Raw genomic sequence first — 13,300 nt, 5'->3', positions numbered from 1 at the left:
TAATTGTCCACTCTCTATATTGTCTCATACTTGCCAATCCCTCGGGCGTTCGTTTGTCCCACCTGGGTTCTTTTAAGGGATATTTTTGTTCATGGGGTCTGGGGTCCCCAGGTTGTTCATATTCCCACATGAGGAGGGCAGCCCGTCGAATCATCTGCCTCTCCTGGGGTGAGAATAATGTTCCCATTATTGCCTGCATCTCTTCCCACGTATATGTGTTTGGTCCCAGGAATTGGTCGAGCTGTTCAGCCAGTCCTATAGGATCTTCCAATAACTTTTTCATTTCTTTCTTAAATCCCCGCACCTCTGTACTAGTTAGGGGAACATTCACATATCCCGTTCCCCCTCCCGGTCCTCCCATAGGAACTTCCCTCAGGGGATTTAGGCTTATTGAAAACTTTGATGGTCCTGGACCAGTCTGGGATCTTGTCCAGGGTCGGTTTACCGGTGGAAGTTTAGGGTCCGACTCCCTTAATTCATCCTTTTTTTCCCGGCCCCTTTCGGGGCAATCAGATTCATCACCTTTCCCCTCCGGTAATGAGCTTTCCTCGGGCGCAGTAGGCACCGGGGGAATATAAGGAGGGGGAAGGTTGTCCAGAGGTTCCCACTTCTTTTCTCCCGCTACCCTCAATTTAAAACATTTTGTTAAGGATCCTGGCCAGGGAACCCAACAAAATGCATATGCTGACTCTTCTTGATTCACCTTTGGTCTCGAATTTACATATATGTTTAATGCTTGTCTAACCCAATCCTCATCAGATCCAAATTTCGGCCACCAGACCGAGGAACCTTTAATAGGTTGTTTCGACCAAAGGAGACAATATTGGACCATCTTTTTCTTGTTTTTGTCTCGATATCTTTTACTATCCCAATTTTCAAACATTCTCCCCAAAGGGCTGTCAAGGGGAACTCCCAGGAATTGTCCTGAATTTTCAGACGAGCCCTTAGATTTTGATCCTCCCATTTTCCCACCTAGATCTGTTTATCGTTGCTGAGGACCCTCTCGTTCTGGACCCTACTCCCTTATTCTCAGACGCCTCGTCGGAGGTACTGTCCCTCCTTCGGTTACCGCTGAGGTTTCCCTGGGGTTGATCCCTCTCTTCTCAGCACTTCGTCGGAGGTGCTGTCCCTCCTTCGGTTACCGCCGAGGTTTCCCTGGGGTCTATCCTAGAGTCCCACGACAGGGTCCTCACGCCACGACAAAAGCTCTATACCTGATCTATTACGTTAGGTTTTTTTTTATCCAAACAGGTGTATCCCGTTACACCTGTTACCCAATCCCCACACCACAATCGTAAGTCGTCACTTACCGGTGTCTTCCCGGGGATTGAACCGTCACCCTTCTCCTCTCCGTCTTGTCGTGTCACCTTGTCCGGATACCACTCGCTCAAGCCACCCGAAGCGACGAGCAAGGGACTAGGAGCCGCTGAACTCAGCGGGGTGCACCACCTCCGATGTCCCTCTTCTCGCCTCCCCTCACGGCCGGAGTGTAGATCCCGGACGATCCCCCATTTGTCAGAAATAAAACTTCTCACACATGAGTCTCTTTAAAACTGATGACACGACAAGCTTTATTTACAAGTCTGCAGAGTTGGACTCAACTGGCTTCTCACCAGTTAAGCCCCGATACATACAGTGCATTGATTTTTATACCCTTATTGTTTGCCCTTCCCCTTCTTATTAATACTGTTTTAATTGGTTAGTATTGCAAAAGCATTCTAAGTATAACTGCATTTTTAATTATCATGTTCGTTACGTACGCTGCGAACTCTACATACACTAAATTCTGTTTCTCACCCTTCTTATCAATCTTTTGTCTCCTGCATGTCTCTCACTATGACCATGAAAAGATATGTTTTAAAAAAACATATCCAGCTGAACCTTTTGTCCTTGGCTGCTAGTAAGCTCCCTGTCCGTTCTGGCTTCCCTTTTTATGATTAATCATCACATTTTAACTTAAGCCATTTTAACCTAAATTCTCTATATATAACATTCTCCTTCAAAAGCCACTTATTCTCTGTACTCCTTTGACTTAGAGTAACATTTAACAATACCTTTTCAGGCGACTGTCTTCCCCAGAGGATGGTCAATTTCTTTTGGTTTCAAAATACCTCTGGTTCAGTAATATGTTTCTCCAAAATGTCTCACTGCATGACACGTGATATCATTTCTGTCTTTGAGGTTTCTTTTAAAGTTATTTTACACCTGTATGCTAAAAGCAACTCTTCCAGAAGTTTGAGTGGATCAGCACTCTGAATTGTCTGTTAACCAGCCAGCAGAATGTCTGTGCATGTAAACAGATGTTTCTGAGCAAACACCTATTGTTTCAGCAATTCTAATTTTTATTGCTCTTTTTTTCCAGATGCTTCATGTCTGAAAATGGCTTATCATCTGCCATCTCAAAAAGTTATGTGTGTGTCTATGTGTCCCTCCCCATCCAAAAGCCTTTACTAAAAATATATATATTTTGTAATCATAACACAATTGCATCACAGAAATATATGTATAAATATATATATAAATACTTACTTGGTTACTGATACTGTTCATTCATCTCACAGCCTGTAAGAAGAAGCTATTCCCCAGCCTCACAGTTCTAATCCTGATGCTCCTGTACGTACCTCCTTCCTGATGGTAGTAGATCAAAGATACTGCGTGATAGATGGGAAGGCTGGCTTAGTGATGACTTTTAAAATATTCAGGATATCTTTTATAGTCACCTGAAAAATTAACGTCATCAGTTTCACACCACTTCCTTGGTAGTATAACTTCTGAAAGCACAATACACCATAATCCAGACTGAAGCATCAGCCTAGATAATTGGGTTCATGTGCATCTTGAAACCATACCTTTATGACACAGGAACATTAGTAAATCATCCCAGCTGAAAAGGCAGTTGCAGAATAGCATACAGATGATGTCAGATTGCCATTTCCAGGTTTGCTGAGTTTGGCTGAATTACCAGTTTGACCATCATTAGGTTAGAAGGCCACACTACCTCATCTCCTTATCACCAGTCCCTCTCACTCTCGGCTCACTATCTTGCTTCAGGAAGTTTCTGTGGGTCTTGATCAGTTGTTGGGAAAGTGTGCATCTATTGACAGGTGACAGCACATTTAAGAATTGGAAAGGAAGGATGAAAATTGAGGTGCAAAGTTGTAAATAAGGCTGTAAAGATTGAGGTGTTGAATGTTTTTATTGGAGGACCTGGTGATGATGGAAGATTTGGATTTGGAGTACAAAAGGCTAGCGCCCAAAGTGAGGAAACTGGTGCAAAAAGCAATCTGCTGGAGCAAGTTAGCAAGTGAAGCGGCATCTCTGGGGTGGTGGGATGTAAAGGAATTCTCAATGTTTCACATCAAAACCCTTCATCATGTCTGGGGTTACAGTATCAGTTAACACTGGGAACTGTGATGGGAAGTTAGGTGATCAGTAGTTTGGTGGGAAATTATTTGAGGAACCTGAGGTGTGCCTCATAATCCTTTAAGGAAAATCAGTACTTCTGTGATTGCAAATAATTCTCTCTGTATTTAACTTTGACTATTCTCTGGAGCAGCATTGCTGTAGAGCCACTTTCTAATGATCAGAGGTAATTCAACCCCAAGGGAGAGAATGATGGTTTCAAATGGATGGCTTTTGAGATTAAAAAAAATGCAGTGCCTTGGAGAATATGTAAGAAGAATGATAATTTAGAAGATGGAAAGCCATGAAATTGACATCTGTAATTACAGTAAGTGTCTGAAAGAAAAATGATCAAGGTTTAAAGAGGGTGCAAAAGAAGAACAGTACTTGAGTTAAAATCTGCTGCTAATGTTCTGTAATCCCCATGATGGATAAATGTTAGGAGTGGATTGTGAAGCATTTATGCCTGACATTAATACTGATGATATTTATTAGCATATATTTTGTTAAAGAGGAATGCTGTGGTAAATTTGTGAAATAATATTAATGGATATCTTCTATAAACTCTAAAACCTCGTTTGGTTTGAAGTCTGGGCACATGCAAGGTTGGAGATTAGGATGATGCATTGTCTTGTCATCACACTCATTTCAATCTTCTTCTTTCTCTGAGATATTGATTTAATCAAGAGGGCTAAGTTCACTCATGTAAAGTGAATGTATTGTTGGTTTGCCATGCACGCTTGTTTGTTTGTATACATCGTGAATGAGTCAAAATGACAATAGAGAGAAATGGTTGTCCACCTTCACTCAACAAAAGAACCTGGGGCATGAGGTCATTCAGTGAGTTGCAATACAGCACGATATAAATGCTCGACAACTTATCCTTTCAGAATTATCAACCATTCAGCAATCTAGATATGAAGTTGCCATTGTTCATTTATAAATGTAATTAAAACCAAGATTTCTTATTGTCTCAAAAGAACATTTTTAAACTTATTAACATTAATTTGATTACCTTTAACTTTTTCATGTATAGTTGAGGACTATCAATGCTGCAACGTGGAACATTTTCTATTGAGAGTTATCAGCTATACCCAGAGGAATCAAACAAGAGTTTTAATAATCTTTGCATCACTGCTATAATGCCCCATATGGTAGTTTTATGACTATATGACATCCTTATTCTCAATTTATTGACATAATAGACTATGCAAAATATTTGATCTCCATTCTTCCATCAATAAATTTCCCTATCCAACCAGCCATCAGTCAGATCACATGCTCTTTATCTCTTTTCCTTCTCTCTCCCCTCTTAAATTTGCACATTTTATATTTGAAAATATACACTCTCTTTCCATTGACAAAGGCCAATTTCATTGGGATCAGGATCACCAGAACAAGTCTGCACCAGTGCCAAACAATTCTGTGATATTATGCAACATTATTATACAATAAGAAAGCATTAATGAGGAACCTAGTTGTTAAAGGAAAGAATGTTCAAAATGGGATAGAATTTTTATGTTAAGATTGAAAGAGATTTAGTTCAAAATGAAACCATTGTCTGAAATCTAAGCAAAGCTAATGATGGAGATATGAAGACGTATAGGAGGCTGCAGGTGCTGTCATCTGAAGCTAAGAACAATCTGCTAGAGGAACTCAACGGGTCAAGCACCATCAGTGGGAGATGAAGAATATTCTTTTTTTGGACAAATGATTAGATGACAGTCACCAGCATTGTCACATCTTCTTAGCAGATTCCAACAGTGTTGTGCGACCTCTGTAAACCCAAGGTGTTTTTACGCCAGGCCGGATCCATCCATGGAGAAAAACTTGAACTTACCTTTTTGTGGAGCAGCCCTAAAAGGCTGTTCCTGCACCACTTTTATGAAGAACGGAGGTGGGGCAATTGAAGCCCGTCACCGCGAGGTCTAACATGTGCGCCGAGCAATGGCTGGGAAATGCAGAGCAGTTCCAGCTGCATGGGGATTATGGGTAACGAAGACGGCCATTGATCATTCTTTAGCTCACGCTGCCAGACACTCAGGTCTCAGAGACTCCAGTATTAGTTATCATTGTCGCACCTGACGCCAACTGAAATAAGAGACTGCAATTGGAATTTATTGTTGATGTGTTTGCCCACAGCCTGCCTATGGATCATCCCCTATTCTGGGGAGTATCTGTGATATCTTTTCGCCCAAGATCATCCATTCTAACTAAAGTGAAAGATTAATGCTCTTTCTAATTGCTAGAATACCCAGTTGCTACAGATAGAGGCTGGCACGGTCCAGGGAGCACAATACCTAAAACATACATTAACTGAGTTGGCAACTGTTTCCCAGTATTCTTGTTTCCTGTCCACACAAGCACCTTCTCTCACTGGAACCAGTGCAGGAGTTGACCTTGGGCATCTGTGAAACGACATTGTCAACGTTTCCCTGGGATGCACAGCTGACACATTCCGGATGGTCAAAGACTAGCTATATGCCAGAAGCCAATACATTAAAATATAGCATGAAACAGGTGACCCGAGGGATCCGGTGGCCAAACTGTGGATGGGTGAAGTACACGCAGACATAGTTCTATTGTCGCCAGACCCCAATAGCCAGCTGCTCACAATATGCAGCCCTTTATTACCTATTTTTTCTGTTGTTTTACAGTATGCTTTTCAAAGCCAGAGAGATAAAGGCTTACAACAGAAATAGAGAAAATGCTCACGAACATGGGGAGATAATGAGCAAGGCAGAGAAAATCTTCTGTCTCTGCCTAGCTCTTACTTTCCATTGCCTGTTTCCCGTCCGGATTTGTTCTTGTTTCTCCATCTCTGTGCTTCCATTGTTGGCTCTTGCTGTGCTCCTCCATCTATTTGCATTTTCCACACCTGCTTTTCCCTTCTCTTTATCTCCGGTTCATTTTCTCTGTCCTTTTTTCTTAATCAGAGAACAGGGTGCACAGCAAACAGAAAGTGGGGCAAAGAGGGAGGATGGTGGGAGGGGGGAGAGAGAGAGAGAAAGAGAAGGGGTGTGGAGTAATGGGAATGGGAGAGGATGTGAGCAAGAAGGAGGGAGGGAGAGAGAGAAGTGAGGGAGGGAGTGAGAGGGATGTGGGGAAGAGAAATATGGAATGGAGAGGACATGAAAGAGAGAGAAAGAGAGAAGGGGGGGGAACCAAGAACAAGGGAAGAGCCGAGGAGAAGGAAGAGAGGGAAAAAGATGAAAGGAGGTTGAAGAAAGTATGCCAGTTCATGTCCTGATCCTTTCTACTTGATTTTACCTTCATCTGGCACCTGCCCCATTCAACTTTTGCCTCCTTTCCTCATTACCTATACCCTCCATTCTTCTCCCTCGCACCTCCCCTGTCTGCCTCCCCCTCTCTCCTTTATTTTGTTTATCCAGGTTCGATATTTAATTCTTCAATTTTGTTTTAAACTTGTTTTTTCTTTCACTTGGCAACTCTTGAACATTATGTACAGATATAAATGTGAGTGCAGAGGGTTGGCAACATCACTCATCACAGCCTCGTCAGATCTGCCCTTCTCTCCGCATTTGATGTTGAGTCAGGTGTACTGTGATGGAATATTTGGCAATGTTTATGGGTGATAACAGTACTCTCAGGTTCAAATTGAGCGGGAGAACTATTTGGAAAATGTATGCTGCATTCAATTGTAATGTAGCAGCTCCCAGGAAACGTGACTGCAGTGGGCCCATATTCTATTAGCTCCTGGGTCACGGGCTGATGGTGTCAACTTGCAGCGGCTGTACATTTATGAAGCGAGGTGGAGCTCTCCGCTCCACCGCTGACAAAAGCCTGTAGAGGGGTCAGAATCGGCGCCTTAGAGCCGCTCCTGGAGCATTTATTAAAATAGGGTCAGTGATGTAAGGGCGGAGAATCTCCACCTTTATAGTCGCATTTTTACATTCTATAAAAGGGCCTCTAGTCCACATCAATCTAACCCTTCCTTGCTATAGCCCATAACTTTCCATCCATGTACTTATCTAAGAGTCTTTTAAATATCCCTATTGTATCAGTCTCCACCACCATTGCCCGCAATGCATTCCACGCACCCTCCACTCTGTATGTTTTTAAAAAAAACATACATCTGACACCTCCCCTAAATTGTCATCCACTCACTTAAGTCACCTCTCATCCTCCGTTGCTCCAAAGAGCCTTAGCTCACTCAACTTTTTCTCATATGACATGTTCTCTAATCCAGGCAACAATTTGGTTATCCTCTTCTGCAACAATTTGGTTATCCTCTTCTGCACCCTTTCCTAAAGCATTCAAGCCACATCCTTCCTATAATGAGGTTACCAAAACTGAACACTTTATAAAACATAGAACACTACAGCACAGTACAGGCCCTGCAGCCCTCAATGTTGTGCTGATCCAGATATTCCTTAAAAAAAAGTACTAAACCTACCCTATTCTGTAACCCTCTATTTTCTTCTATCCCTATGCCTGTCTAAGAGTCTCTTAAATGCCCCTAATGTTTCATCTTCCACCACCATCCCTGGCAAGGCATTCCAGGCACCTACAACTCTCTGCGTAAAAAACCTACCCATGTTGTCTCCCCTATACTTCCTTCCCTTTATTTTGAACTCATGTCCTCTGGTGTTTGCTATTCCTGTCCTGGGAAACAGGTGCAGGCTGTCCACCCTATCTATGTCTCTCATAATCTTGTAGATCTCTATTAAGCCTCCTCTTGTGCCTACTAGAATCTTCTATAGTGCCTACTAGAATCTCTGAAAAGGCTGAAGACTCTTTGAGGGCAACATCATTCAAGAGGGTGAACCCTTGCAAGGCATCAGGCCCTGATGGTGTTCTGGACAGGGTACTGAAAATCTGTGCCAACCAACTAGCCAAAGTGTTCATGGCCTCTTTCAACCTTTCATTGTAGCAGTTAGATGTTCCCACCTGCTTCAAAAGGGCATCAATCATCCCAGTACCCAAGAAAAGCAGTGGGAGCTGTCTCAACGACTACTGCCCAGTAGCATTAACTTCTGCTGTCATGAAATGCTTTGAGAGGCTGGTCAAGGCACATGCATAAGTAAAAATCTGGACGCACTGCAATTCACCTATTGTCACAATTACTCCACAGCAGATGGAATATTGCTGGCCCTCCATTCAACTCTGGATCACCTCGAAAACAACAATTCATATATATGGCTGCTCTTCATAGACTACATTTTCGTCTTCAATAAAATTATTCCTCACTTTGCAACTGGATCCTTGACTTTCTCATTGGAAGACCATAGTCAGTACAAATTGGAAACCTTGTCTCCTTATCACTGATTATCAACACAGGCACACCCTAAGGATGCATGCTTAGTCCACTGCTCTACTTATTATACACCCACAACTGTGTGACCAGGCACAATTCCAATTCCGATGACACCACAGTTGTCTGCAGAATCACAAACAGCAATGAGGAAATGTGCAGGAAGGAGATTGACCAGCCCGTTGAATGGTGTAACACAACAACTTTGCACTCAATGTCAGCAAAACCAAGGAGATGATTGTAGACTTCAGGAGGAAGTTTCTTATAGAAACATATAGGATTATATTTTTTTAAACTTTATTTAAAATTTTATGACATGAATAAAATAAAAATTACATTTAAAGAAATAATAAAAAATAAGATAATAAAAATTAGAATACTACATCATTAAACTACACAAATTAACCCCCCAATAATTATAACACAACATTAATCATCTAATTTAAAATTAGTCCAACCCTCCCCCCCAAATAAAGAGTGAAGAATTAATTAACAATGTTGTAAATAAAATAGAAAAAACCCCACTTACAAAAAAAGGATAAAACTTAACAACAAAAAAAATTACTAACAACAAAAAAAATCAATACTAAAATAATACCCTTAAACATAGATTTAAATCAAACATAATACATGTATTTAACAAATGAAATCTACTTTAAAACTAAGTTCAAATATTAAAATCATATATCAACCACATATGTTATACAAAAAATCATAATTAATAATACATAAATACAGAATTTCCATTAATACCAAGTTTCCTTTATAATTCATCGAGAGAACAAAAACATCCCTTAGAAAAACAATCAGATAAACTTTTTATTCCCTTCCCCTCCCCTTATATAAAAAAAGAAAAAAAATGTTCAAACTCTTATAAAATTCTCCATATTCTTCATTTATATCATCTTCAAAATTCTCTATCAAAATTAACTTAATTTTATTAAACTCTTCTCCCTCAATGTATTTGTACTTGATTTTCTTCTTTTTCTTCTTATCACCTTTCCCCTCATCTTCCTCTTCATCTAATTCAACATCCTCAATTTTTGACTTATTATCTTCTGTGACATCATCCTCTTAAAAAAGAGAGAAAAAAGAGAAACCCCCCCAAAAAAAGAGAAAAAAAACCTCCTAATTCCCTCTCAATTACAATCAGAAAACAAAAAGAGTTTAAAAAAAATAATTAAAAAAAACCTTCACTTCTTAACCCAAAAATTAAAAAGAAAAAAAAACAGGTTGGAGGTCACGACTCCCTCCTCCTGTTTAAACCGCTCAAAGTGGTAACTCCCCCAAAATATTGGGTGTGAGATAACTCACAGGTAGCTGATGACTTCTGGAAACTAGTGCTCACCCAGTTCCCTCTCCCAACTCCCATTTCATTAAACTATCATCATTATTTAAACTATTTAAACTCTTCTCAAAAAAAAGATAAAAGATTTATTTTTTTAAATCAACGTCACCATTGCTTCCATTTCTTTTAAAAATCTGGATCCCACCTTACATCTCTACTCTCTTTGGAGACCTTAAAGGACTACATCGTTCCTGAAACTGCATGATTGGTAGAGACTGAGCAAAGTCCATAACCTCTTTAGGATTGTCAAAGAACTTTGGCTGATTTCCATCCTGAAAAATCTTCAGTACCGCAGAATACCTGAATGTTGCCTTATGTCTTTTTTTCCACAACCATTCTTTCACAGAATTAAATTTGCGTCGTTGAAACATAATTTCTTGACTCAAATCTTGATAGAAGAAAACAGGATTATTCTGAACCATCAAAGGAGATCTATTTTGCTGGGCATTTCTAATAGCCGTACGTAAAATTGTCTCTCTGTCACAATAGTTTAAACAACGGATCAGAACAAGTCTTGGATTCTGTCCTGAAAAAGATTTTCTTCTTAAAACTCTATGAGCACGTTCCAGTATTAAACCTTCAGGGAATTTATCCTGTCCTAACACTCGTGGAATCCATTCAGTAAAAAATTTTCTTGGATCTGGTCCTTCTATGCCTTCTGGCAAACCAACAATTTTCACGTTGTTCCGTCTAGATTGATTCTCCAAATAATCAACCTTTTTTGCTAAATTTTTATTTTGGATCTGCAATGTTTCAATTATTCTATTTTCATCTTGCAGTTGATCCTGTACATCGACTAAACCTTGATCACACATTTCAAATCTTTCAATGGTTTCATGCTTAAAAGCTCCATTAATGGCTTCCGCCATCGCATTAATCTTGGAAATAAACGGGTTCACAAAATTAGCTAAGTGACTCAATACAGAATACATCTTATCTTCAAGATCCTTAACAAACATTTCAACAGAAATAGATTCAGGCATAATGAGGTCTTGCTGTTCCTTAGAGACCACACGATCTTCTGTCTCTTCCCTTAATTTAGTATCTTTTCTAGCAGTTTGACTTCGTATAAAAATCCCTCTCAAAGTCCCCCCAGCAATGCCAGGAGACTGAAGATCAGGATTATCTTTAAGCCAAATCTCTTTAATCATCTTCACTGAATCGATGTCTGGAAGAACTGTTGTAATTGAAGATGCATTTTGCAGCGCCACCACTGTAGCAGTCGAATGACAGCTCTTTAACTTTCCAGCTGGTGGCGCCCCAGCTGATTCAACTGTCAAAGTCGCAGTAACAGCACTCACAGTGGCCGTTGTGTGAAATACTGGCACCCGGCCAGCCCTTTGTTCTGAAAGCTGCTGAATGCGACCTTCAGAGAGCCTTACCGGTATAAAATGGAGTTTCAATGCCGAATTCTGTACATCTTCTTCTGGATCCATTCTACGCTGAGTCCTGGCTTCTTGTAAACAAGCAGGCCCAGACAATTTTGGAAAATGTAGTTTTTTACAGTCTGTTGATGTTTTTTTTTACCTTTTTTTTGCATATAAACCACTAGGCACTGATCCAGCACCTCTTATTATTTATAAACTTTTAAAAGAACTTTAACGGGCACTTAAAGACAAAACAATAAATCAGAGTCAGGAGAGGTCTGGAAGGCACGTCTGTTCCCTACGCCATCTTGCCACGCCCCCCAAACATATAGGATTATGAAGGGTATGGATAGGATAGCTGTAGGAAGGTTTTTTGAGCTGGCCAGGGAAACTAAAATGAGAGGACACAGTCTCAAGATTCGGGGGAGTAGATTTAGGACAGAGATGAGGAAAAATAGTTTTTCCTAGAGAGTAGTGAATGTTTGGAATTCTCTAACCAGGGAAGTGGTTGAGGCTGCCTCATTAAACATATTTAAAATTCGGTTAGATAAATTTTTACATGATAGAGGAATTAGGGGATATGGGGAGAAGGCAGGTAGGTGGAGTTAGGACATAAATTAGATCAGCCATGATCATAATGAATGGCGGAGCAGGCTCGATGGGCCAATTTTGGCCTACTCCTGTTCCTACTTCCTATGTTCCTATGTGAGTCAGGGGATCATGACCCAGTCCTCATTGAGGGCTCAGTAGTGGAGATGATTAAGAACTTCAAATGACCAGTTGTCAACATCTCTGTGGATCTGTCCTGCAGCCTCTACATTGATGGAATCACAAAGAAGGTTCACCAGCAGCTATACTTTGTGAGGTATCTGAGGAGATTCAGTATGTCACCAAAGATTCTTGTAAACTTCAACAGGTGTTCCATGGAGAGCATTCTGGCTGGTTGCATCATTACCGCCAACTCTCAGGACAAGAATAAACTCCAGAGGATTGTTAATTTGGCCTGCGACATTACAGACACCAGACTTCACTCCATCGAGGACATTTACGAGGCGGTGTCTTAAAAAAGCAACATCTATCCTCAAAGACCCTCCATTACCCAGGCCAAGCCCTCTTCACTCTGCTACCATTGGGGAAAAGGTACAGGAGCTTAGAGATGAGCAGTCAGCGACACAAGGACAGCTTCTTCCCCACTGCCATCAGATTCCTGAATGATCAATGAACCTAAGACACTGCCTTACATTCACTATTATTGTTATTATTTTTTATATATAGTAATGTCATAAGATCGTAATATGTTTGTTTGCACTAAGATGCTGCCTCAAAACACTGAATTTCATGACTTGTTGATGACAATAAATCCTAATTCTGATCCTTCTACACTCCAAACAGAAAAGTTCCAGTTCTGCTAACGTTGCCTCATTAGACTTATTTTCCAATCCAGGCAACATCCTGGTAAATCTCCTCTGCACCCTTTCCATAGCTTCCATATCTTTTCTATAAAGAGGTGACCAGAACTGAACACAATACTCTAAGTGTGGTCTCACCAGAGATTTGTATGACCTCTCTACTCTTGAACTCAATTCCACCTATTAATGAAGTCTAGCATCCCATAGGTCTTCTTAACTATCCTATCAACCTGTGCAGCGACCATGTATGGATTTGAATCCCAAGGTCTATCTCTTCATCCACTCTCTTAATTAACTGACCTTTAACCCTGTACTCAGCCTTCTGGTTTGACCTTCGAAAATGCATCACCTCACACTTATCTGGATTGAATTCCATCTGTCACCTCTCTGCCCAACTCGGCATAATAACGTAATCTTCACCAACCTTCAGCTCCATCCACAACTCCTCCAACCATCATATCATCCACAAACTTACTGACCCATCCTTCTGCCTCTTCAT

The 13,300-nt window shown here is 40.6% G+C and overlaps 1 protein-coding gene across 4 annotated transcripts in view; it reads left to right on the top strand.

The window, feature by feature from the left end:
* LOC138751743 (integrin beta-1-like) overlaps window positions 1–13,300 on the top strand; it is a 178,361-nt gene that overhangs the window by 158,641 nt on the left and 6,420 nt on the right. For 3 of the 4 annotated variants that reach the window (XM_069914444.1, XM_069914446.1, XM_069914447.1), the window contains one exon: window positions 2,363–4,384. The exons of the other annotated variant lie outside the window; for it this stretch is intronic. The gene's annotated coding sequence lies outside the window, so the exon portion shown is untranslated. Of the gene's footprint in view, window positions 1–2,362; window positions 4,385–13,300 lie in introns of those variants that run through there. 4 annotated transcript variants of the gene reach the window in all.

The sequence above is a fragment of the Narcine bancroftii genome, chromosome 1, assembly GCF_036971445.1.
Source record: "Narcine bancroftii isolate sNarBan1 chromosome 1, sNarBan1.hap1, whole genome shotgun sequence".
In the NCBI taxonomy this organism is placed as follows: Eukaryota; Metazoa; Chordata; class Chondrichthyes; order Torpediniformes; family Narcinidae; genus Narcine; species Narcine bancroftii.
Note: the sequence above shows the minus strand (reverse complement) of the source record. Positions and strands in the feature narration are given on the sequence as shown.